Genomic DNA, 25,764 nt, shown 5'->3' with positions numbered 1-25,764 from the left:
CAATTAGTGAAATGCCAGCCAGCAGGTGGAGACGCATGAAAGCAATCTCAGTTCATAGGCAGCGTGCTTTGACATTTCATTCCCATAGCCCTGGCCAAGTACTCGGGCAGGCCAGAGCCAGAAAATATAGCTATTGGTTTCATGGAAGAGTTCAGAATTAAAATCTTGGATTGCTAACAAACATGTGACAGAGCAGCTTCTACTGTATGACTGCTCTGCACAAAGCTGCACAGAAGAGCCATCCAGTCAGTACCTTTCATGTATCAGTGAATCGTGGAGGGAGGGAAGCTTGCTGCTGACTCTGGGCTGACCTTGATTCATTCAGTTTGTTCAACACTTTAGAGCTGCCTGTCAGCATCAGCTGTGCTGAATGATGAAAGGAGCCACACACGCTCTGGTTTATGCATATTCACTTTTGGCCTTGTGCTGTGTGTGATGGGGCTCCTATGGCTCAGTGGCATGCTTCACCCAGACGCATTTCTACCTGTGCTATAAAAGTGGAGCTTGAGATGGTATGAAAACAGCTTTGCTTCCTCTGTTCCTTTCATAACTCCTCCCATCCAGTGTTTCCTCTTTCAGAGTGGAAACACCATTGTAATAGCTATTTCTGAAATATCCCTGCCAAGATCAGGAAGTGCAGAGGAATATATAAGTATGATGAGGAGGAAAGACAGTTTGCAAGTTATTTTGGGAGTGGGGAAGTTGTTTACAGAAGTTTGGGAGAAAAGCTGAGGATAATTCTGTATTGACTTCAAACCAGTTATTAGGTTTCTAGCTCTACTCTCTTCTGCTCTCCAGAAATGGTAAGAAACTCAGTACTGGATCTGCAGAATACCTAATATGAACCAATTGTCTTCAGTGGAAATACACACACAATGGAAGCTAAGCCTAAATGCCACGCTAAAATACAGTATGCTTGCAAACTCCTCCCTTATACCAAAAACCAGTGCTGAGACTGCAAAAGACAAATTTTAAAAGACACCAGTGACAGGACACACATGGAGATGTGGAATGAGTGAAGGGTGCAATTAGTAGAGCTTTGAAAATCTACAAAAATCATCTGCAAACATTTTGAGAGATGTCAGTGTTTGAACCCATGATGTACTGGCAAATTAAATACGTTGTGGAGATAGTGGAAACCACCGTCTCTTGTTTTGCAACTCCAGACCCCTAAACGTTTAATTATATGTGGTGAGTTTGGATAAATTATCAGAGTTTATTATTTTTCCTTTAAATGAGAAAGGCTCTTCAAACCTTTAAAATTCCTTTTCAGTGCTTCTAAAGAAATGTATTTTGCAGTTTTTCCATCCTTTTGGATTCCTCTTCTCCACCACATTGCCTCTTGCACTCTTTGGACCAGAGAGTTTAACATACCATTGAGGAGACAGCCTGCATGCAAAGTCCCTCAAACATAAGCACACTTAAAGAAGAGATTAATCACAGAGTGTTTCCAAATGCTGAAATCACATTCCATCTGCTTCCATCTCCTTATCCAATGGTCAGAAGCTTAGATGTTGAATGGGCATACCTTAAAGTGAAGATTATGAAAACATACATACTGCTCAACAGAGATTCATCAGTTTCCAGGCTGCCCCAGAGCAGTTCACCTTAGAGTGACTCAGGCTGTGGACTTTGAGAATGCTGTGCAGAAATTTGCTACATAAACCCACAAAACTATCTTAAGGTGACTTCTCTGGTGATTAGGAATGACTCAGGTATTTTTCTGCATTTGTTGTCTTTTTGAAAGTTTATTATATCTTAACTTTTAAGTTATGCATAGAGGGATTTTTTAAACTCTGGCCCTGATTTTCCACTCGGATTTACAGCACTGTAACATCAAGGACCCCTACAGAAGAATCAGCCCACATGAGTGGGCTTGTCAGCAGTTTACAGATGACAAGGGTCACACACACTGCTTGGTGATAAGGCAAATTATCACCATTATTCCTTGACCTATTTTTTAGCTTGCAAATGACTGGGTCTGAATTCCCAGCTTCAAAGTGAAGATACTGTTTATTGATCTATTGTATAGGATTGCCTTGAAAGAGTTAGCATTTATCTTAGATGATTCATAGATTGTTCTGATGATGGCTGTATCCACTAGTTTGCTCTGTGTATGAATGTGTGTATCTGTCTTGCTCTCTGTGCTATGTTTGTATGTGCATATATACACATATATATATAAGCAATGGTTTGCTTTCATGGCACCCCCTTTAGAGTCTTTATTTCATTTGTGGATTTTTTTTAAAGAGTCACTATTAATCAAGCAAAACTTAATGAGGCAGAGAGGAAAAAAATCTTGGATTACATAGGGAGCTACCAAAGATGTTTGAAATAAAGGACAGCTTATTACATAGCGAAATGGAGTAAAGGTGCAAAAGGAGAATTGGATTCAAATGCTAAATTATATGGACATGCTTAGTATGTTCTTGGTAAATTGCTTAATTTACATGGTGATTCAGTTCCCCATTTATAACATAGGCACAACGCTTGACAGCCTTATTAATAAAAAAAAAAATCTATGAATGGATACAGACTGTAGACATGATGGTGATGACAGCTTCCTCAGAACTTGCACAGTTTATCCCTCCCAGCCAGATCTTGCTGTTGGATATAATATTTGCTTCTGCCTTAAACAATATTCTCTTGCAGATCTTTTAAAATGTTGGACTGTGTGGCACCTATTCAAAATGGAAATAGGTCCTCATTGGGTTGTGACAGAAGACAATGAAATTAATCTAAGGACATCATCCCAGTGTACAGTTGTAGGACAAACAACCAAAATAGTTGTCTCGCAACAAAATAGGTCTCTAACAGAGCTGTATTTGCACCAATCAAACATATTAATGAAGTAATTATTATTTTTTTGAAGTGTCACTTTGAAAGGTATTTTGGAAACACCTAACTTGGATCTACAAGTACTGTTCAACAGCAGGCTATGACATCTACTTCCACAGAGTATCAAGTAGGTGCCATTTAATGCATAGAAAAGGGTGCTACAAATATCTTTCAATCTGAAGAGCAGTTGTATGCTTTTTCAGATCCCTCTCTTCCATCATTAGTTTTATGGGTCACATGGATGAATCTTGTACCTATGTATTAATGACAACATTTGATTTCTGTTATAAGCTTCTCTACCCACAAATACATGGTGATGTTTTATAGAATGCACATTTCCATAATCATTTCATATGTTTTCAGTCTTAAAAATAAAGTTTATATAATGAAAATACAATATAATTATACACATGAGAGCTCTGGTTTGGAAGAGCTTCAGCAGAATTCTTAGATAAAACAAGCCTCCAACCACAAAAGCTACATACAGTGATTTGACAGTCAAACATATATAATCACTAATGCTAAATTAAAGGCAGTGTCACCACGTTAAAAGCAGCACATTGAAATCCCTTATGTCACTTTTGGCCAACAAGTGACAAATATTATAAATCTAACCAAATGCATCCTTGAATAAACTTTGAGCCACTTTTTCAAAAGGTGCTTGGGGTGGTGAGTTATATAAGGAATGGGAGTGCAAAAGAGACATTTATATATGGTTATTTTATGATACTAATTGAGCTCTCTTCTACAGTTAGCAGCCTGGGCCTGTTTTTTGCTTGGCACCAATTTCTAGTACCCAGAAGTGAACAATATGAGGGTTGTCACAGCAAAAAAAGAAAAAAAAAAAATCATCCAGAATTATTGTATTAGGCAGAACAGAGATGTTAATATCCATGAAGTGAAACCTTGTGTAGGTGGTATTTTCCTTTTGCTGTTCCTGCTAACATCTCTTCCCAAAACACATGAATCCTTTTTTATTCCACCAAAACTGCCCCTTTGTGCAGAAGTCCATGGGCAAGATTCTCTCTCCATGGGTACAGAATTTGTAGCTCCAAAAATCAGCATCATTCTGCTGCTGAGAGCAGCAACAGGATGATGCTGATTTACACCAGATACGGATCTGTTTCACAGCATGTTTCAGTCTGAATTCACAAAGCATGGAGTAATGTGAAACAAGGAAGTGACTTTTGTGAAAAGCATTTTGGAAAGGAAAACCAAAAAATGATGGATGTACCACTGGGGCAGAGGGAGTGGAGCCCCCCTCAAAGAAGACCTTGTAGAGCTGCCAACCTTCCCACAAAATGTGCTGCTGCTCTCAGATAGGAGGGGAAGGTTTCCCCAGGACAAATGCAGCCACACCAAGCACCCTAATAACTACTTGGTAGATATTTTTATGTACCATCACATCAAAACCAGACAGAACTTCCAAAACATTTGAATGTGATCCATCACTGATTAATGAGGAAAGAAGAGAAGGAGAATGGGTGGGAAGAATAGTCATTGTGCACTGCCGTAACACTGGGCAGTAAGCCATGCTATTCAACAAATGAGACAATACATTAAAAAAACAAAACTTTGCTTTCAGGGGCTTTCTATATATATCAAGATCTTCATTCATAGACAACTGAAGTTAATGGGGATCTTTCCTTTGACTTTCACCAGCTACTGGTCCAGCTATCACAAAAGAGTTAACACAGCTTTGCACTTACTCAGTGTCTCAGGACTAGAAAAATGCAACGCTGAATGCAGCATCAACAGTTACTAACTGCAGCTAATTCTTCAGAATACACAGTCATTTTGGTCACCTGTATGTACTACATTTTATTATAGAAGCTGTTAGCATGACCCAATAGATGGGAGAAAAGATTTAACAGAAGACAGAAAATATACATGCTTACAAGAAAGAATAATCAATAATTTATGTTCCACCTGACATTGAAAGCTCTGCAAACGGTGTTACTTAGAGGTAAAGTCTGATTTTCAAATACCTTTTTGGAGCTTCTTTCTGTTTCTTTCCCTCTGGAAGCAATTAGCTCAATTATATGATAATTCTTACATCTTCAACTATGCAACTGGCGATATTACCATTCCAGTTAAATATGCAGCAGAGCTACTAGTCCTTTGTGAGGAATGGGATTGTTCATTTCAACAGGAGCTTGGGGTGGGAATAGTAAATTATCCTCTTCCAGATTCAGATGTGTTAATGGAAGAGGTGACCCTACCATTTTACCATTAGTTTGCTGGGATGTCCTGCCCTCACCAATCTGCTTACAGAGAAGGAAGTATGAGACCTTCCAAATTATGTGGGACAAATGAATTGTGCTAAGTTAAATTCTCAATCTAATTCTCTGTTAGCTATGGTGTGAAACTCATAGGATAGTGAGCAATATGGGATCTCCCACAAAATGCAGGAAATGTGACACATGTAGGACAATTAGAAGATGTACACATAATTTACCTGGGATCTGCCATTTAATGCAGGCTAGGATTTGAAACAGTTTACTCTGCTCCTGTGAAGCCCCACTTGCAGCACTGTGTGCAGTTCTGGTGTCCTCAACATAAGAAGGCCATGGAGCTGCTGGAGAAAGTCCAGGGGAAGCCACGAGGATGATCAGGGGGCTGGAGAACCTCCCATATGAAGACAGGCTGAGAAAATTGGGGCTCTTGAGTCTGGAGAAGAGAAGGCTGCGTGGAGACCTCACAGCAGCCTTCCAGTATCTGAAGGGGGCCTACAAGGACTCTGGAGAGGGACTCTTCATCAGGGACTGTAGTGATAGGACAAGGGGTAATGGGTTTGTTAAACAGGGGAATTTTAGGTTAGATATAAGGAAGGAGTTCTTTGATGTGAGAATGGTGAGGCCCTGGCACAGGTTGCCAAGAGAAGCTGTGGCCACCCCATGCCTGGCAGTGTTGAAAGCCAGGCTGGACAGGGCTTGAGCAACTTGGTCTAGTGGAAGGTGTCCCTGCCCATGGCAGGGGGTTGAAATTAAACTATTTTGAGGTCCTTTCTATGAATCATTCTATGATTCTTTGATTCTATGGTTTTGCCCAGAACATATTAGGAATCCTCACAGGAATCTCTCAACAGGTCAGCTGCAGGAGTAACATTAGAGGTGGGTGGCAAACAACTGAGAGGGATCCAGAGGGAAACCTCTATCAACAGCTTTATTGTTAGGCACCAGGGAAATGGAAAACAATTCCTCATTCTCTCTTAAAGGTATTTCCTCTGGGGAATGTCTTGACCAGAGTTTTTTAACCATTCAAGATGCACCACAGTTGCAAGCTTGGGATCAGATCCCTCCCTTAGAACCATGAGAAAGTGAGAAAGTAACTTCTGTAGTACAGTACCAGGTGAAAGCTGGTGGCATTGCTGCATGCTCAGAGTCTGGGGTGGTTACATCCTTAGACCTATCCAGAAAAGCTCTCTTAATGAAGCTGAAAGGGTTCGTAAAACTCAGAATCATTAACAAAAAAAATGGTATTTCATTAAGGATCAGGACTAAGGACTGTTTTGGAGGGGAACTTTGTCAACAAGTCAGACACAGTTCAGCTGAAACAATATTCAGGTGTTTCTACAGTACAGGAAATGCTTGGATCACTTTTTCCCTTCCTCTTACATATAATTGCAAGCATATTTAATATCCCGGACACTTGGACTTGGTAATGTGGACAAGAAAGTAATGCTGCTGACATTAAGTGATGGGTTGACACTGGGAAGTCAAACAGCAGGAGCAAATTAAGGTGCACAGAAGTTACTGTATATATTTTTGTTCCTTCAACAATTGTTCAGTGATAATATATGACAGTAAAGGAAAAAAATAATTCTTCTTATCATACTTGAAGTAAATATCACAAAGATTATGTCTGTTTCCCAACCAAGAAACATCAGGCTTAACAATTTCACTGTAGAAAACAGGAATGGTTCACATCTCATTCAATTCTACACTTAACTTTACCTGAAACATCAAAGATGTGGATGGTGTCATTTTTTACTCTTCATGGCTGGAAAGACTTTCTCTTTTAATCTGAGTTTTCTATTTTTAAAAGAGGCTTTTTTTCCCTTCTTACTGGAGAAGAATGATTAATCTGAAAGTTTGACCTTGTTTGAAGCCAGTGTAGCTCCTCATCCAAAAACCAGGGCAGAGGTGCTCACTATGTCCAGATGACTCTTCAGCTCAAGTAAAGATGTACTGAAGTTTACTGCCTAAACTGGGGTACTTTCTAAAGCAGAATCCTTAATTATCAATGTTAAAAGCATTAAAGGAGTAAGGAAAGGGTCAGATAACACCTAGGAAAAGTAGGTTGCTGGAGGAAGGCAAAACAGCCTGGCTCCCTCTTGATTCTGACTAGGTCAAAGGAAAAAGTTGAGGCACTGGCTTCTGCTTACATTTTTTTTTCCTTTCATCTTATTGATAGCAGGAATACAAGTCCAGCTCTCCAAGACTTTAGGTCCAAGTTCCTCCCTTTGCTTTCCTCCTACCCCAAGACTAGTCCCTTTCCTCTCTTTTATCCTTACAAAGCAATATTCAACTCTGCTTTTGCAAAGGCTTGAGCTGACTCTGTGCAGAGGTAATGGCTAGTTGAAGGAAGACTGAAATGTTCGTTCATTTAAAAAAGCATTCTGACACACCAGTAGGTAAAGGTTTCTAGTTAGATTACAGGAAAAAAAAGACATCATAATTCTTCTTGGTTTTTGTTAGGACCCAGAACCAAATGATTTGAAATTTGTGCACCTGAAGAAGCATCTACATCTCTGTTTCAAGAAATTGCCAGGTTGGGAATGGTTGCTGCTGGTTAACTTCCTTGGAAGTTCGTCAACTCAAGTTTCATACATAAGTTACATAAGGCCTTGTAATAGTAAATAATGGTCAGGGTTTCAATTCAGGAAGAAGTCTTCAAGGCATTAGAAGAATCTGGCTGAATACTAAGTCAGGGCCTTCAAACCCAAAATAGTTCCACTGTGGTGCTCCAGCAAGATCTCTGTAAGGTTCCTGGAAAATGCATGGGGCTGTTGAATGTAAATTCAGTTGTAAAGGTGAGGTGAGCTACTAGTCCTGAGTAACCACACACGTCCATCGTGTACTCAGCCACACTGAACTTCCATTCTTCAGCCTTCTCCATCGATTTCTTTCTACCTTTTTTTTTTTAAGGCTCCAATTATGCGCAAATCAAATGAGTCCGTTTCTTTAGGTCCATTAATTATTACATTCCATTTACATTTTCTGTTTACTTTTTCCCTTCTCTATGGAAGCTATTGAAGGTCTGATGATTCAAAATGCTGTGGGAACACTATGTGGCTTTCCTTCTTGTTTGCCCATTGTAACGGAGCTCATTTTTCAGTGGAGGTTTCCCATTATTTCCAGGAAAAATGTGGTCAAACCCATGTACTCCCAAACCTTTTGATCTCCTGAATCCTCTTCATATCCCAGATAAAAAAGTCAGTGATTAAGACAGAGTTCCTAAAAGGACACATAGTCAGGTTTCCCTTTGACCAAAATGGTTTCTCAGTGAATCAAACCTTTCTCAGCTCAGGGGGCGCTTGACAATAGACCCTGAAAAGATGGATAGAGCAATTGTCCTGCTTAGTGATCCACGAAAGGAAAGGGGTCCTTAGTGAAGGGAGACCTACACTAAGTCTGACCTGACACTGCAGGAGTAAGACAATAAAAGGTCAAGGAGACTAACGAGAGGAAAAATGCAGACAATAGGTGCCACAGCTAGCACACAGATCCTGCCATGCAGACTATGGGGCAGCAACGTTAACTGCCTCAGACATGTGAAGGGGAAGTGAAGCAGAAAGAACTTGAAGTTTCCTTCTTAAGAATTGTGGCCCAGCATCTTCAGGATTGACCCAGGCCTCACAGAGAGGTCAAAGTGATGCAGCTAGACCTGAGGTGAATAAAATACAAAGATTATCTAATTGGGAAGGAGAAAAATATAGATGTATTTTAGACCGAACCAAAAAGGTTATAACTTGACAGTTGGGATCTGCAGCAAGTTCCCAAGGCATTTTGGGGGAGGAAGCAGAGAAAGATTTTCTCTACTTCTGTTTAAAAAATCCCCAAAACTTGATATCCACATACATGGAGACTTGCAACCAGTGTATTTTTATTCTGTATGAACAAAAATGTTCTTAGTTTACACTTTTACACTATCTGGGACTCAACTGAACTTCCTTCAAGTGCCCGGAAATTGTTTCTTTCTGTGTGTGAAAGAATTATGGTCCTTGTGATGTGCCTGGAGACAAAAGGAGGACTCTCTGTGGCTTCTGCGTGCATCCCTGTCGTCAATGGCATCTCTATTATCACTTCTTTGGAGCTGGGCTTTGCCTTGTTAAAAGAAACAGGCCCTTCCTACTTAGGTCACACAACTACTCTGAATATGACTTTTGCATGCCTACACCAACAAGCCACTCTCAAGTTAACAACTCACATTAAAAAAGCTTCATCAGAGGAAGACCATCTCCCTCAGCTGTATTTGTCAGATAAATAACTGAGCGTTTTTTCCATTTCAAACTGCATTTTTCTTCTTTTTAATGACCTTATCTTTTGACAGCAGACATCCTAAGCACTGAGATTTATCAGAGTATCATTTCTGTGATAGGAGCTGGCAGATGGAATAAACATTTTCTCATCCCTAAAAGCAAAATAATGCAGCATTTCAAAATTCAACAGGTTTAAGGAAGACAACTTGCTTTGCTTTGGAACCTTGCACAAAAATAACACTTTCCCAGCACTGCTATAAATCAGGTGTAGCTGAAGAGAGAGGAATTGGGTGGTAGTATTGGTTAGAGGATGGTATGCAGAAATTGAACAGCACACCTGGGTTTTAATCCCAGGTCAATTCCTGGCTTGTGTGATCCCAGCCAAAGCCTGAGAGCTCCCTCTGCCTCAGCTTCCATCTCTGGAAACTAAATCCAGTTTCTTAAGAAACTTTTTGGATCTTGGGTTAGAAGTGCAGCAGATTATTATTTTCACCTATTTATTATATTAGATGTATATCAAAGGGAGAGAAAATTTAAGAAGCATATGTTAGTAGAGGAATGGTGTGAATTTCACCTGGCGTTAGACAACTACTGAAAGTTACAACTTAAGAGTAAAATCCTTTTCCTTATTCTGAGATGCTGACTGAATCAAAAGCAAATTCTTTTGAAAGCCATCTCGATTGGAAACTATTAGGTAATTTCTCTGGAGAGTGAAGAAGGGGGTAGACAATATTCTTCCTGCAATTACTGAGTCTTCTACAAATGAAAAGATCTCTTAGCATTCCAGTGATGACCCCAGACATTGATGAAAGTTGTGTTTCTCATTTGACTTCTTCTTTTTTAAGTTTCCACCTGTGTAACTCTGTATTATTTGTTATTATTAGCTTTATAGAGTACAACACTTACAGAAAAATGAAAGGCAGACTTCTCATTTGAAGAGCTTGCAGTTTTACCTCCGTTAGTGCTGGAAGAAATTCTGTTCAAGATCAAAGTGTAAAGCGACACATGCCGCTAAAGCCTGTAAAGTCACAAAAGCACAAGCAGAGAGGGAAGTAGGTATTTATGTTGTGCTATGAATGAAGAAAGGATTGCAGTGCCTAGTTTTGCTGAACATATGGTTTTGACCAAGCCAATCTGATCTGTAAGCTTGATCAGGGATTCAGGATAGAGTGAAACACAGACAATTAAATGCTCGCTCAGAATGCAGTTTCTAAACCATAGTTTGAAATCCAGGCAGACACCTCACTAGAGGCACTGGGTGTTAGAGTAGCTCCCTGAGCACTTTGATCCAAAGCTGGTGAGCACTGCAGTTCTGAACTTACTACCTGTACTTGCCAGGAATCAGCAACCACGCATATCAAGACAGAAAAAGCAGCAGACTACCTGCTTTGGCTCTGGGGACATGTAACATCTAGCATCTTATGGTCTATGATGGAGAAGATAATGACCACTAATCTAGCCTCAAGCGTTGTGCACAGCTCCACACAGTTATTGTCACAAAGGGATGTCTCTACACTAATCTAGTGTGCACCTGGAGTTTGGCTCTGCAGTGAATCTTCTGGTTTTTCCTCTTGCTGTGCTTTGGTTCACATTGCAGAGCACATGGACTTGATTCCTTTCAGATCCATCCAAACCACTTGAGGTTGATTCCAGCTCCAGGAGTGAACTAAACTTACATACCAGTGGGACTAGACTAATTCTGGTCCAAAGTAAAATCCCTAAAGCACTGGAAGCATGGAGGCTGGGACCTTGGCTCCAACATTTTTGCTGGACAAATCTGCTTCTTTCAGGAGTCAGTACTTGCTAGTGGTGACATGGCTTCAGCACACTTCCCTGCAGCACTGCAGACACCAGCAATTGAACACCATGGCTCTGAGCTGAAGATTGACTCCCTCCACTCTGCTGTCTTGTAGATCATTTCCCATCAGGTAGAACTGTTTCATCTGGCCTTCTCTTGGTTGCTAAGAGCTAGGGCCACAGCCCAAATTTTCTTAACTGCCACACATACTACTACTATGATTCATCCATCTAAATCTAAGGTAGGCATATGCCTAATAGCCAGTGAATCATGTCATAGAAGTGCCTGTTTTTTTCCACTGACTTTGCTCATCTAGACTAATAAAGACCAGCTAAAGTGTCATGGAACCACTTCCACAGCACATGTCTGTTATCTCCATTTTTCAGATTATGTCTAATAGGTTTAAAAAACACATCACAAGATGTGGAAGGGAATAGTAATTCTTCTAATCATTCTGCTGGCTGGGTTTTTAGCCAATGTTTTTGTATTGCAGTCAGTAATTAAAAATTCTTAATGTCATACGGGCGCAATTCACATATAAAAATAGTATATCTCACCTCCTCTGTAGGTGATAAGGACCCCTGTGAAGCTCCATTCTGATCATCACTGAATTTTAATTGAGTTTTATTAGCCATTGAAATAATGTCCCAAAATTTATAGTATATTTTCCCTCACCGGAATATTTTAAATCAAGATGATATCTGTTTCCAAAAGGCATGCTCTGATTCAAACAGGGATGAATTCCAGGGGACTCAGGAGGCCGGCATGCTGCAGCAGCTCACTGTGGCTCATCACAGCTTCCTCATTTGCAAGCTGTTGGTGGGAATCAATGTGCTTTTTCCATGCAGGATGCTGCTTTGAAGGACCAGAACAGCACTGAAGGTGGGTGCAATGAAGCAGGAGGCTCCACTGTCCCCAGACTCACAGGGTGACCATCTCCTTTAGAGGTATGTATAAAGGTTTATTTGCCCAAAGCTCAGAAGCCTCACTGTACCAGAATTTTGTTTGTTTGTTTTATGTTCATTTTTAATTCTGATTTCGAAATCATCCCAAGGAATATCACATGTGACATACTCATCAATTTGTTCTGCAGAGGCAAAGAGATACAATCTTTAAATGTATTTATTTAATAGTATTTTCTCTCTTTAATAATGTTTAATCTTTAATATATTTTCAAAAGCTTTGCTTCATTTCTCAGGAGGAAAGAGTTTGTTAATAAAAATGGAAATTTGCTACATGGGGCCCAAGACATAACATTTAAACAGTTGAGATGCTGAACATTTTGCTGTATTAAGTCATAAGTTTGGGCCACATACCGCAATCAGTCTGCTCTAGACTCCTGATGATGTGAATAATGTGAATGCCATATATAGGTCAGCGACAAAATTAGCTAATATTTAAAAGGAACTGTATTCAGAATACATCATGATTTATAGGGCTCCCTTAAGACCATACCCCCAAATATTAGTACTTTTTTAACTGAACACGTGAATTGCTATGTGTTTTGAGAGCTATGTGAATTACTTCAATAACACAATGTTCTCCACCAGCTTTTGGCCAATACCTGGCATGAATATTGCTGTTAGGTTTATCCTGAAAAATGAAGAATACTTCATGCCCATCGGACAGACTGTGAGGTGGGTGGTGCCATATTAACCAGCTCAGTTCTTCTCAAACGTTTCTGACACCATGGCCCTTAGTAAAAGGACAAGACCAGGTTGGACAGTAAAAATTGCCATATAGAGGTTAATTATTCACATACCTGCTCATGCTCACCATTCCTGTTTGGTTCTCATTCATCCCCCTGCTTGAATTTGTTTGCCGTTCCCTTTTCTTCCTTCTCAATGGCCATTTTTGCCCCTTTACTCACAGTTTTATGATCATCTATCATCTAATATATATCATGTTTATTACTGTGACTATATATACCATTACTGATATCTTATACTCCTCTAGCACCTTCCACTTAGCTTTTTCTATGCTTTGCATATGCAATAACAAACGAAACATCTCAATAACCTTGCAAAGCAAGGATGGCTCTGTCTGCTTTACACGTAGGTCAGCTACTCTGAGATACGTTACAGTTCATGACTTGCTCAAGGTTACATAGGAAATGTATGGCAGAACTCAGAATGGAATCCAGATTTCATGCTCTCCTGCCTTGACAACAAGGTTATCCTTTCTCTTTGTGACACTTTTGGGCAATTCATATGTATCGACACATATGTTTCAAATGAGGTAGATTTCCATGAACTTAGAGTTTTGAACAAAAGTGGATGTATAAATGACAAAGGGCTAAATTATTGAAAAATGGCAAAAGCTACTTGGAGATTTGCATACCTGGTCACAGTAGTTGTATACCTAAATAACTAATTGATTACACGCATAATCATAAGAACTGTGCATTCAGTTTTCTGAAAATAGAGACCAAAATGCACAGAAGGGTAACTAGAGAAAAGGAGAAGGAAAAAGTTTAATGTAATACACATGTACAGTGAGCATGGGCTTAAGCCATAAAGGATGCCATAACTGGGCCCAGTTCTGGTGCATGCAGTTCACAGATCTTTCTGTGCCCATGGTCACCCTGATAAACCACGTTAAAAAGTGTTATAGCTTGATTTTCCTTCCTTGAATAAATATTGAGTCTCCTCTTAAGAGAACAAATAGGTATGCTCATCACTCTTTTGTTCACCTTTTTAAAATAAACACAATTAGGAAATTTGGGGATTTTTAAGACTGTTTTCTGTTTGAAAAGGGCTTATAAATTTAACCCCATGATGCTTAGAACTTTATTCAATAATGGTGCTAAGAGATGCTGAGCACAGTGGCTCAGGAAGGCACAAAGAGACATCCACAATGAGATCCCTGAAGAATTCAATATACTCCTTACCAAAATAAAAAGTTATGGAAAACTTGCATTTAGAAATATATAGTGCCAAATATATAGTAATAAATCAGGATGTAAAATAAGTAATAAATAATCAGTGTAAATCAGGACATCTTGCTTGCATCCCAAAACTGAGCTGTGGTGCTTTACACCGAGAGAGGATCTGACCTTTAGCATTCAAAGTGGCAAAACCCCATGTTTTCATTTGCAGCATGTCTGGGGCAGATAGAAAAGCCTTTAGGCCTGAAGGTCCTCAGTGCTGGGTTTATGTTTTTTGCTTCATTGAGTCCATTCCTCTCTGATTTGATAATGAGAGAAAAGTGTGCTGTTAGCAGCTCCTGAGCAACACTCTGCAAATCTAGGAAAAGGAAAAATCTTTAACAAGAATTGAAAGCAAATCATTGATTTATGGCAGGAACCTCAGCTAACCATAGATTAATTAAAAACCAATACAAAGATGAACATGGGTTGAGAGATGAGAAAAGATTGAATTTTGCCAGAAGCAGGACTGTTCCTGGGCTGGGGCATGTGGGTGGAATGATAATAACACCTGGCCATCTGCATACAGTGCAAAAACCCTTGTGTTGGGAAATGAGGAAACTTTACAAGGAAAATGAAACCAGCAAAGTATCAGCAGCTGTTCATTCTGGAGATGCTGTTCAGAGCAAAACATACACATGTAATTCTCTTACATCATCTATATAGGTGTGGTTTTGTCCTATTTATAGAGTTAATACAACAACAGGAAGGTAATCAGGGAATGCTATACAGCCAACATACTTTGGAAGTTATAACAGGTATCTCTTGGCACATGGAAAGAAAACACAGAGGAAAGGGAGGATCTATCTTCAGTTACAGGGGTGGCAGTGACAGAGCTGCTCAGAGGAAAGGACAGCTAATGGCAATCCTCAGAGGCCTAGAGCACTGTTGGCTGGCAAGGTATGTTCATGAATTAAAATTTGGAACAGTCCAAGAGGGTGACAGCCGAAAGATGATGGAAGGCTTGGAAGAATGGAATTAAAAAGGAATATCCTCTCTCCTCCTCCCTCACCTCTGTTTTCTACTAGGAGAGCATTTCATGCCCAGCCTGCCCAGCCACAGGGATGCATGAGCACTGCTTAAATCTCAGAGAGGTACAAACACTCACATGCAACCCCCTGCAAATATGGGAAGCTGTATCACTGCACTGCACCCCACCCCCCCAGTATCTCATTGCATTCCTGTTCTTTGCCTCCTTTCTCTAGGCTAGCAGAGAGGGCTGGGGGGCATGGGTGACCTCGGTGGGGTCAGGCCTGTAAGTTTGGTTATCTCCCCTCTGCCAGACCTTCAGAGACAAGCACAGCTGCTGCTCCATCAAGGCCTGCTCCTCTACCTGTGGCACAGGAGATGATGCCATAGAGAAGAGCCGCTGTGAACATCCGCTGCTGTCTTAGCCCCTCTCTGTAATAAGCCCTGCCAGACAGGTCCTAACACAAGACCTCCATGTGCCATGGTTTTGTTTCTTTTTTATTCACCAAGATTTCTACTGTTAATCTGTAATTTTCTATTTATTGTTAGCAATAAAGTGTCTTGCAGATAGGTAGGAAGCCAAAATCCCAGCCCTGAAAATTCTCTAATGGAGACATGAAGTTTTTGGCAGAGCATCTGAGGCCGTTGTGGAGAGCAAAGCAGCTGCCCAGCTTCTGTGTTCTCAACACACACAGCTTCAAATGGATAGAGAGCAAGGAGGTACAGATCATGCATGCCAGGGAGTGGAAATGTTACCAGGTTTTAAAATGTGGGTTCATTCCCATGCTTTAGTGCTGTAGTGAAACTGGTGGTTGCACTTTGTGCACTAAACATTGGCTTTCTTAACTATCTATTTCCTTTAATTTGTAGAGTGGAGGATTTTTTGAATCTGGATATTGTGGCTGTGTTGGTGAGGCAGTAATAATTTGGATCCAGTGTTATGAAGTGCTATTTAGTAATGGTGAGTTTATACTTTTGGTTATTGTGTGCATTCATTTTCTTATGGTTTTGTAATTATTTGCATTGGTAACAGTAAGTTCATGACATGACTTCATTGTTGTCTTCATATTAAAGAACAATATAGTTTGCAGAGCAATTATAGGAGATATTTTTCTCTATAAGCTACCTTACCATTCAAACATAACTAGGTGATCTTAAGGTCCTTTACATCCCTAACTATTCTATGATTCTATATAGGCTGCTTGCAGTAGGAAAACAGTAAAATAAACTTACTAAGGTCAAGAGATTGTATTTTACAAAGAGGAAATAGAGACAGTGTGTTCCAGCTGTTCACCCAGCCTTCCATACACTTTAACAGTGAATCTACCACATAGCTTATAGTAGGGGAAAGATGAATTAGCATGGGACCCCAAAGGACAAACAGTGACAGAGCTACTGGAACCTCTCCTTTTTGCTTAATTTCAATTCAGTCCTGTTGTGCTCATCACTCTGTTACCCAAGTACCTCGTCTATAGTCACTACCTGACTATACAGAAACTTGATTTTTAGATCTGGAACTACCAGTTGCACATCCTTTTTAAATAAATAGTCGAACTCTGGTATTTCTCACAGATTCACACAAAAGATGAGGCTGGATGAGACCTGTGGAGGTCATTTTTTCCAACCTCCCTGCTCAGGCAGGGCCACCTACAGCAGGTTACCCAGGATGTGTCTAGACAGCTCATGAGTATCTCCAAGGATGGAGAATCCACAACCTTTCTGGGCAGCCTTTGTCAGTGCTCAGTCATCCCCATTTCTCAAATAGAAACATATAATCTTAAATCCCTCTGCAGGTCCAGTAAAAATGTAATTTTTTCAATTTTCAAATCTTTGCACCCTGTTAACTTATCCCCATGCCAGTTCCAAGGAGTTCCTGGTAGCTACTGGAATATTACAGACTCTACAGAGTTGTTGGATAAACAGCTACAGGCAAGAGTTTAAAATCTCCTAAAAGGTGTAGAAGCACAAGTCCTGGTGAAATTTACTGTGATTTAAAACATCATTCATTAACTGCCATGAAGAGATCCCACTGGATTCCAAAAGCAGAACATCTTTATCCCGGCAGCACACTACTGGACTTCAACAGTCCTGGCTCTGTGGTTCCACTGCTCCAGTAAGAGTGAACTCACTTCCAGATAGCTCAGGTTTCCCTGTGCCACATCCTGCTTCAGACATTCTCTTTGGTGTCCTTAAAATATTTTCCTTTAGTCATTAGGAATGAGTCTTTGGAATGCTAAGGAATTGCAGTAACACATGAGCATCAAACTTCAGTGTTTTTCCTCCCCTGCTTGCCACACTGTATTGTAAAAAAGCTAGAATTAGGGTACTCTCAGTAACTTTGTGGTGAGAAACAAGAAATAAATGAAAGAGTAACTGTGTGTGATCACTTGGCTAACAAAATAATTACTCGCTGAGCAAACCTTGAAAGTTTTCTCCTTGAGTGGAGGATCCCAGCAGTGGAAAAAAGGCATTTTTGAAATAGTGGAGGGAAGTTCACACAGATGGCATGAGAGAACTGGCATTGTGCTCGAAGATGTGGTGGGGCAGAGGAAAAGATGCCCTAAATAGAATGTACAAGATGCTGGGTTTAATTTAGGTGTGCTATTGGCACTTTTTGTTACTGGAATGAAGGGAGCCACAAGTCTGCAAATGAAGCAACCTGAACCCTTCACCACAATCATGGAGTGTAGCAAAAGTGCAGTGGCTCAGCATTTCCAGGCTTTGATTTCTTTTTACTCTGTCTTGCCAGACTCTGGAGTGCTTTGTCACCTATTTAGTTGCTTAAAGATAGCTTTTAAAGTACAAAACGTCAGCCCGAGCCCAGTATTGAAGCTGTAAAGATTTAAAAAATTCCAGCTATTCCTTTGGTTTAGCAACCATAAAGTTGTTGCAACTGTTATCATCTGTAGTGGTCACAAGGAAGTGACATTGTCCAATCAAAAAACCCACCACAAGCCAAGCCCCTTAACAAGGACATACTTTAGATGATGGCTTGACAGCTTTTTTCCTACTTTGTATGAACTGACCAAGTTCAGTTGTTTTTTAGAAGCATTTGGAGGTGTTTGGGTGTTTTTACAGTACAAGAGAAAGTGGTGACTAATATACCACCCTTCTCCTTGCTTCTGAAAATGTGCTTTCTCATAAAACTACTGGAAGAACAGAGAACTATGGTTAGTAACTCCTTGATAAAGCTGGATTAAGATTTTGCTTTATTTATGTTAGCAATAATCATTGTGCTTTAGTGGCATTTGAAACAGCTGGAACCTTATGTTTCAGCTGATGTTTTGATATGTCATTTTTTTCTATTGGACTTTGGTCCTGATTTCCTGGTCTATGTGAAACAGACAAACCATTTATGTATTCAGAGGAGTGCTTTTAATTTAGGAATTTAGAGAATTACCAAAGGTAGTTGTTTTAAGTCTCTGCCACTCATTCAGATACCTTAGTCACTGAAGGCTAGGTTAGGAAACAGATTTAGGAACAGAAGTTGGTACAGAAGTCAAATTCAAGTACTGTTTCTTTAAACTAAAACTAAACCCTGAAAACCCTCACTCAGCTAAAGTACTTAAACACAGTAAATACAACCTTTTTCCCCAGTGTCCTGGGTTCAGCAGTAGCAGTCATTTTTCTCCTTCTTGGTAGCTGGTGCAGTGCTGTGTTTTGACTTTCAGCCTGGGAACAGAGCTGATAACAATGATGTTTTGGTTTGGTCGCAGACTTTGTGAGCCTCATGCTCTGCCAGGGAGGAGGGGAAGCCGGGAGGAAGCAGAGGTAGGATACCTGACCCAAACTGACCAAAGAAGTATTCCATACCACAGCACGTGATGCCCGGGATGTAACTGGGAGTTAGCCTGAAAGGCTGTGAAACTGCAGGGTTGGAGGAGGTATCGGTCAGTGCTTGGTCGGGCTTGGGGGGCGAGTTATCGGTTGGCTGGTGCTGAGGTGTTATATTCTCTTCCCTTGTTATTTCCTTTATCATTGTTATTATTGGTGGTAGCAGTAGTGGTTTGTGTTATATCTTAGTTACTAAACTGTTCTTATCTCAACCGTGGGAGTTGCATTCTTTTTGATTCTCTTCTCTGTCCCTCCGGGAGTAGGGGGAGGGAAAGAAGGGGGCGAGTGAGTGAACAAGTTGCCTGACTGGGTTTAAACCACAACACCCAGCTTTAAAATATCACACTTTTGAGGGCACATGCTTAAAGGCACCTGAGGCTTGATAAAGCTCAGTAGTGAGATACCATATGTATAACCAAATTCCTGCAAAAGCTCTACACCAGGAGTTCCCTTGCTGGAGGAATCCAGCTGGGAGATGCCACTGTCATCTGAGGTTATTGTCCAGGGCTGAGTGAATGTCTGCATCCACAAAACTAAAAAACACATAGATGGAGCATCTTTAGTTACAGCAAATTGAGGCTGTCTGGAATATCACTGGAAAGAGTTAAAAGGGGTGCATGGACTGCAGTGGCTGATTACTTTAACTCTGCTGGGTGTGTTACAAACCTAAGCAGTAGATTAGATGTCAAGTTTGTTGTACAATGGCATAAGTTTCTAAACTTTTCATGCTGCTGCTTATCTCCTGAGAGCATCTGCCCCACTGGGCAGGGCTTCCAGGGTAATTGGAGTCTGAAAGGGAAACAGCATAAGCTGTGGCATTGCAAGAACTGGCAACTGTTCCTAAACCAGCCACAGTACTTAACTAATCCTCAGCTTTTGCTTCCAGGTTGCAGAGCATGAAAAGCTGCAGATTTTATAACTGAGGGTCTAACTGTTGAGGATGAAACCTCTGGAGGTTGCAGAGCAAAATGATTATTTTATAGGGGAAATCTGAATATCCAGAGGACATGAGGAATTCTGAAAAGGGAAGTAAAAGAAAAACATTTATGACCTATCAGGTGCTGTGTAACAAAACATTGGCCATAGTCTGTGATTTCAAAGTTAAATTATTTAGGAAAATGGGCTTGAGACCTGCAAATACTAATAGGAATGCTATGCATGTTGAATCCTTGAGATCTTACAAACGTGGCTTTTCTATGCCATGTCAGAGCACAGGATGAGTTTCACCAACTGGAGCAAGTGGTAATTGTGACATCAAACTGAGTTCCCTTTAATCTATCATATTTTTGCTTTCATTTTGTTCCACTTATCCAATATACTCTTCCCCAGCCTTTTGTGTATAGGGTCAAACTTACCTGTACCATCCTCTCTGCTATGTGTGAAGGATGTGTAGATCTTGAGTGAGGACTAGCTGACTAGCTGGAGAGTCTCAGGTCTGACCAGGCAGAGGTAATGTTGGCATGAAAGGGAAGCAATCAAAAGGAAGTACTGATAATATCTATCACCGCTGATGTCTATGTAAATAGTTAATAGATAAGGTTTCAGGAGATAAGTTCTCTAAGGCAAATAAAATTCCTTCTTTTTGTTCACTGTAAATGGTTTCCTTTGTAGAGTTCTTTGTATCAGCTCTTGACAGCATCAGTCCTCTACAGGGTGTGTGCATTGGGTCCTTGTTATGCAGGTTTGCATGTCAGGGTTGCCAGAAGGCTCAGCTCTTGCCTCTTAACCTTTAGCCCACAACATGCAGCATCTGAGTTTGGTTCTTACAGATACCACTTCTCTTTCAGGTGTGAAGTTAGTAACTATTACCCAAGACTTTGTCACTTTGAGATGTGGCTGCAGTGATGCACTCTAAGCCAGGGCAGAGCTGAACCTTCTGTAGAGTGCATTGGGCAATGCAGATGGAATGATAGCTACCCAACGGTCTTCTAATTTTGGGTATCTTAGGTCCACTGATAATTTATGCCTCTCCAGCCCCAAATGTAGATAATGACCATGTGTTATATTTGCTGTGTGAATGCAGAACTGCTACAGAACAGCAGGCTATAATAAAACTCAAGGAAATCCATATCCCACTGTCATTTCATACTGGATATGAGGTTTGACCATACTGCAATGTGGGATGTGTGGCAGCTTTTGTACAGGACTAGGTTGGAGGGCCTTTATGGATAAGACATTGGGCACAGTCAGAAAGAGAAGCTAATGACAAAATGTCCTAATCAAAGCCCAGTGAGTTTCAGACTTTTCCTTCTCAGTGAATGTCTTATGGTTTTTATTTCCACTCCCAATGAAAGCACTAAAACAATCCAGAAAACTATTACAAAGCATGACCAACAAATAACTGTTGGCCAATCAACATTATTCGTTTGAATAAAAGCAAGATTTTAAATCTAGATCTCAATTTGAAATAACATGGAAAATAGGGGAAAAAAATTGCAATGCAAAATGGCATTCCAAAAAATGTAGTAACATCTAATTTTCAGCAGGGTGATTCCTTGGCTTTTCTCTTCAAAAGGAACATCACACTTACGCAGATGTTTTGTCTTCAAGAATTGGCAGGTTTGGAGAGTCTGACTGTAATTGTAAAATACCTAATGATATCTTAGCATGGTGATCTAATCCCAATGAGTTTTAAGTGTTGCTAAGAACCCAGAATATCTAAAAATATCTGAAACGGTCCTACAGAGAAGGTTGTTGGTTTTTTTTAATTGATCATCCAGAGTATTTGCATGGACAAAATTATAATAAGGAAAAGAAACATTAAAGAAGTTGCACAGATTTTCCTCTTGGTCTAGAACTTGTCTTTATCAGAAGACATTTTTTAACTGAAGTGGACCAAGCCACAATACTGCGTTCCTTTGGACAGTCTGTGGTAGCTCACATTAATTTTCACAGGCTAAGCCTGAGGAAATCTTTCGAATATTTTCTGTTCAACTGAAATGGTATTCCAGAAGAGCACTCACTTATGGATGAGGTAAAGACTGTTTTCTGGTCAGCTTCAGCTGCAGCTGATTGCATTTTTAGCATTGATTTGCATGGCAGATTGTGTAGCACTGCTCCCTACTGCTTGACAGGAGGAGAGAATTCAGGCCCTGTGGCTGCCCACTGGGATTAGACCCCCAATGACACCTATGGTTTTACAGCAGCAATTAACCTCAACAGTAGCTTTTGGAATCAATGGAAATTAAATGCAGATAACAGGCATTAATTGAACAGTTATTGGAAATAATTTAAATTAGGTAGAGTTGTGACTTAGTTAATGGAAATTAATGACTACCATTTGGGTTATAAGCACAACTGCTGGAATGTAACAGAAGTCAATACAAGCAGTTACAAATGGCTGAGATAAGGAAGTACTTATTGATATTAGTGATCTTCGATATTTTCCATTGGAACTACAATCTAATACAGACCTTATTGCTGTGGACTTCACCTAGAGTACAGGGATAAGAAATCGTTACTAATATTATAGATGTAAAGTGTCACTAATCTGGTAATTAGCTACACTGGGTATTGAAATAATTAATGCTGTAGATCATTCTTAATTATAGTCTTGTATTTACAGACCAACTGGAACCGAGGCTGTTATTGATTAAAAGAGGTGCCATATTGCAGACTTTTCTAACCCCGTAACTATATTGTTCTTGAATTTCATATAGCTTAGATTTTTACATCTGATTTGAATTACTTGAATGTCTTAAAGATCTGTGTTCCAACCAGATGCGAGAAATGGCTTTGGTTTGGAAAGTTTCAAGGAAGGACCACCAAATAATGAGGTAAAAAGCAAACTCTCTATTATTTTCCCCCCTGCACCTTCAGTGGAAAATAGAAAACAAAACAGAAGTATCCCAATTTATTAATATGATTTGGGATCCTGTCAGGAAAACGTTCTCTACCTGCTAAGTTTCTTTATCATTTTTTCCAGCCTGAGGTTATATGCTCGACTTGATAAACCTCTGAAATTGAAAGAATTAAACATTTCTGTACATGTATTACTATTTACTGTGCTTTATGCATGTTCTGTCACAAAGCCAATGCTTTGACTTTGCAGCATTTTTGCTAGTTAAGCACTGCAGGCTGATAATTGCAGTAATTGCCTGTACTGCTACAATACATATATTCTAGTTAACCATACTAAACCTGCAACCTTTTTCATGTCATTGAACTTCTGGATTTTTTATTTAACTTGGCTATTTAAAAAATAAAATTCTAAATTTAATTCAACGTTCAATTAAATAGGAAGATGTTACCTCTTTAAGAGGAAGATTATGTGTTACTTTTGTACCGCATTTTGTTTTGTTGTCTTTACTTGATGGAAATACTTTATCTCTCAGAATGGTTTTTGTGTTGCAAAGTTATGTGAGAAAGATTAAAGACATTCTGGTTTTTGAAATGTTCTGTGACATGTAGAGAAAATCCTCTATTCCTGTGAAAGTTTCATTAGTGAACTGGAATGGCTGCTAGAAATTGACCACAGAAAGAGCATGAAAAAAGCAAAGTGAATTTATCTACAAAGGGTAAATAAAGGTTGGAAATTTCTTTTGGAAATAGTTCTAAAGCTCTGTTGAACATACCAAAAAAAAAAAAGAAGACTTAACTAGGTTGTTATGCCATATACAATGCTTAATAATGGTATGTATTTCAAGCTAGTGGTAAAAACAAAGGAACTGTAACAAGCAGGTTACTGTCAGCTCACAAAGATACCATCTTACTCATCTGTGAGAAGTCCATTGAGTATAGAGACCACATTTCAAGTACTGAAACGACTAGAAAATACAACTGGCATTATTCCTTTTAATTATACCTGTGATTTGTTTCAGGATTTATAATTCTGACCTTGATATGCTATAAACAGAATTTAAAAGGAATTAAGGTTGGTTGTGTGTGACAACCCACCTTAACATAAACTCGTCTGCAAAAAGACTGTTAAATGCCCAGACCTTACACACAGTATGTCTTCCCTGGCTCCCAAACTGGCGTTCAGGAGATGTCTGCTCACAATGAAAAAGCTGGGGCTGCCTCTGCATCTGCCATGTACCCTGATGTCTGAAGCAGAAACCAGAAAGGTGCCAGCATCTCTCCTCCCAACAGAAACAAAATGCTATGAATCAAATATTTTTCTTACATGCAGCTCTCAGATGAACTGAACTGCCTATGACCTAGTCCTGCTGGTAGCTCCTGTCTAGCTGGAAATTTGGGAAAAGATGGCCATGTCTTCTTCAAATTCCTTTCCGCATACCACACACACACACACACACACACACACAGAGTTGTGAAGTGGTTACATCCTGACTGAGGGTTTTGTTACAGTTTGGGTTAAGCCTTGTTGAAAATGGTAGGTGTAACCACCGCCCTTCTGAGCTCCAGGAGACCGTTCAGCACACGTCTCTGCCCAAAACAAAGGCAAACGTAAGGTTTGTAAGGTTGCTCAGGAATGTAAAAGGTCTGGGTGGGGAGCCTGGTTGAGTTTGTTTTGGGCAGGGATATGTGTGGAGGAGAGAGGGAGCAGACTGAGCAGCAGAGATGGAGCTCAGGAGCAGACTGGGAGGAAAGGGAGGCAGTCCGTAGGCACTCTGGTGCACAGCTTTGGGAGGAGCTTGGGGAGAGGGCTTTCAGTCACAGGTTTGCTGGAAAGACCTTGGGAACACAAACAAAGAATCCTCCCATTACGTGAGTCAGGATGCTTGACTTAGTAGTGGTTTAAAAGTGAACAGCCATATCTTCAGTCCCATGCACAATTGTAACTGTCATAAGTAACAAAAAATTGTGAGTAAAACACACAAGAGAGAAAGAAGAATCAACAAATTTGCTCACCTATATTCTTAAAATGATGCCTTGCCACTACCTTTAACCATTAGAGAGTTTTGAAAGACTAGTTATTCATTAGGCCAAACCAAAGCCAAGTTAAGGAAGTCCTTATGGGTCTGTTTTTATATGAATTGAAAGTCATGATTTGAATGAAATGATTTGAAAATTCTCAGATAATTCAGTCTTTACTTGAAGATTATCAACAGTGGATTTGGTAAGTTCTGTTTACAGCCAAAACAAAGAGTCTGAGACTTTCTTTAGTCAATAAATATTAAGTGAAATATTTGATCGATCTGATAGCAAACACTGAAGCAGGCTGCTTATGTAAGCCACAGTTGTAACAAGAGCCTTGGAAGATTACCTGTGGTAGGACTGCAGATGTGGATACTCAGAGATGTTGTTAGGATTTCCGAACTTATATAACTGTACCTTAGTGCTATATATTTCAACTGGGGCCAGAGTTCTTATCATTGCAGAAATGGGGATTTATAGCACTTTATTCCCTTTAGCATTCACGTAGAAGACTATGGAGCCCTCTCTCCTAGACTTGCTGATATAAAGATAAACATCTCTGCAGTGAACTTCCTAGGAACCACGTCCTCCTCCAGCTGGAGGCAATGGAAATGCTATCACTGCCTGCAGAGGTAATAAATTTTACTTCTAACATTTTTTATGACACCTTTTTCTGGAACAGATACATTTACTTGAGCATTTGTTGCTAATTGCCTGTATCTTTTGGGTAGGATTATGGTTAGATGAGACTTGTATTTCTCATGGTTTAACAAAAAAAGTATTGTGGAAAGGAAGGACTGTATTTTGAGCAAATCTTTTAAATATTGAATTTGTTTGTCTCCTTTTGTCTTCCTTTTTATTATCTATCCATTTAAAAAGAAGGTTTTTATAATGTGAGGTTTGGCAAATAGTTCATGAAATGTAAATTTTATTTTTTTTATGCTATAGAGAGAGGGGAGAAAGAAATCCCATCATTTCAGCATCTTTCACACTAAGCTACAGCTCAATATGACTTGAAATGACAGAGATACCAACACCAAGAATAAGATCATGCAGGTGAAACGCCAGTTGACCCCTCTGAGCAGCTCTGTTAGC

The 25,764-nt window shown here is 39.8% G+C and overlaps 1 long non-coding RNA gene across 1 annotated transcript; it reads left to right on the top strand.

The window, feature by feature from the left end:
- The first annotated feature begins 1,509 nt into the window (after nucleotides 1-1,509).
- Nucleotides 1,510-25,736, top strand: LOC130601957 (uncharacterized). Its single transcript, XR_008972778.1, has 3 exons — nucleotides 1,510-1,715; nucleotides 22,570-22,625; nucleotides 25,618-25,736. It is a non-coding gene; the product is annotated as an uncharacterized LOC130601957 (long non-coding RNA).
- The last annotated feature ends 28 nt before the right edge of the window (nucleotides 25,737-25,764 follow it).

The sequence above is a fragment of the Pezoporus wallicus genome, unplaced genomic scaffold (assembly GCF_028554395.1).
Source record: "Pezoporus wallicus isolate ANWC-B61680 ecotype Strahan unplaced genomic scaffold, APGP_CSIRO_Pwel_v1 contig_5967, whole genome shotgun sequence".
NCBI lineage: Eukaryota > Metazoa > Chordata > Aves > Psittaciformes > Psittacidae > Pezoporus > Pezoporus wallicus.
Note: the sequence above shows the minus strand (reverse complement) of the source record. Positions and strands in the feature narration are given on the sequence as shown.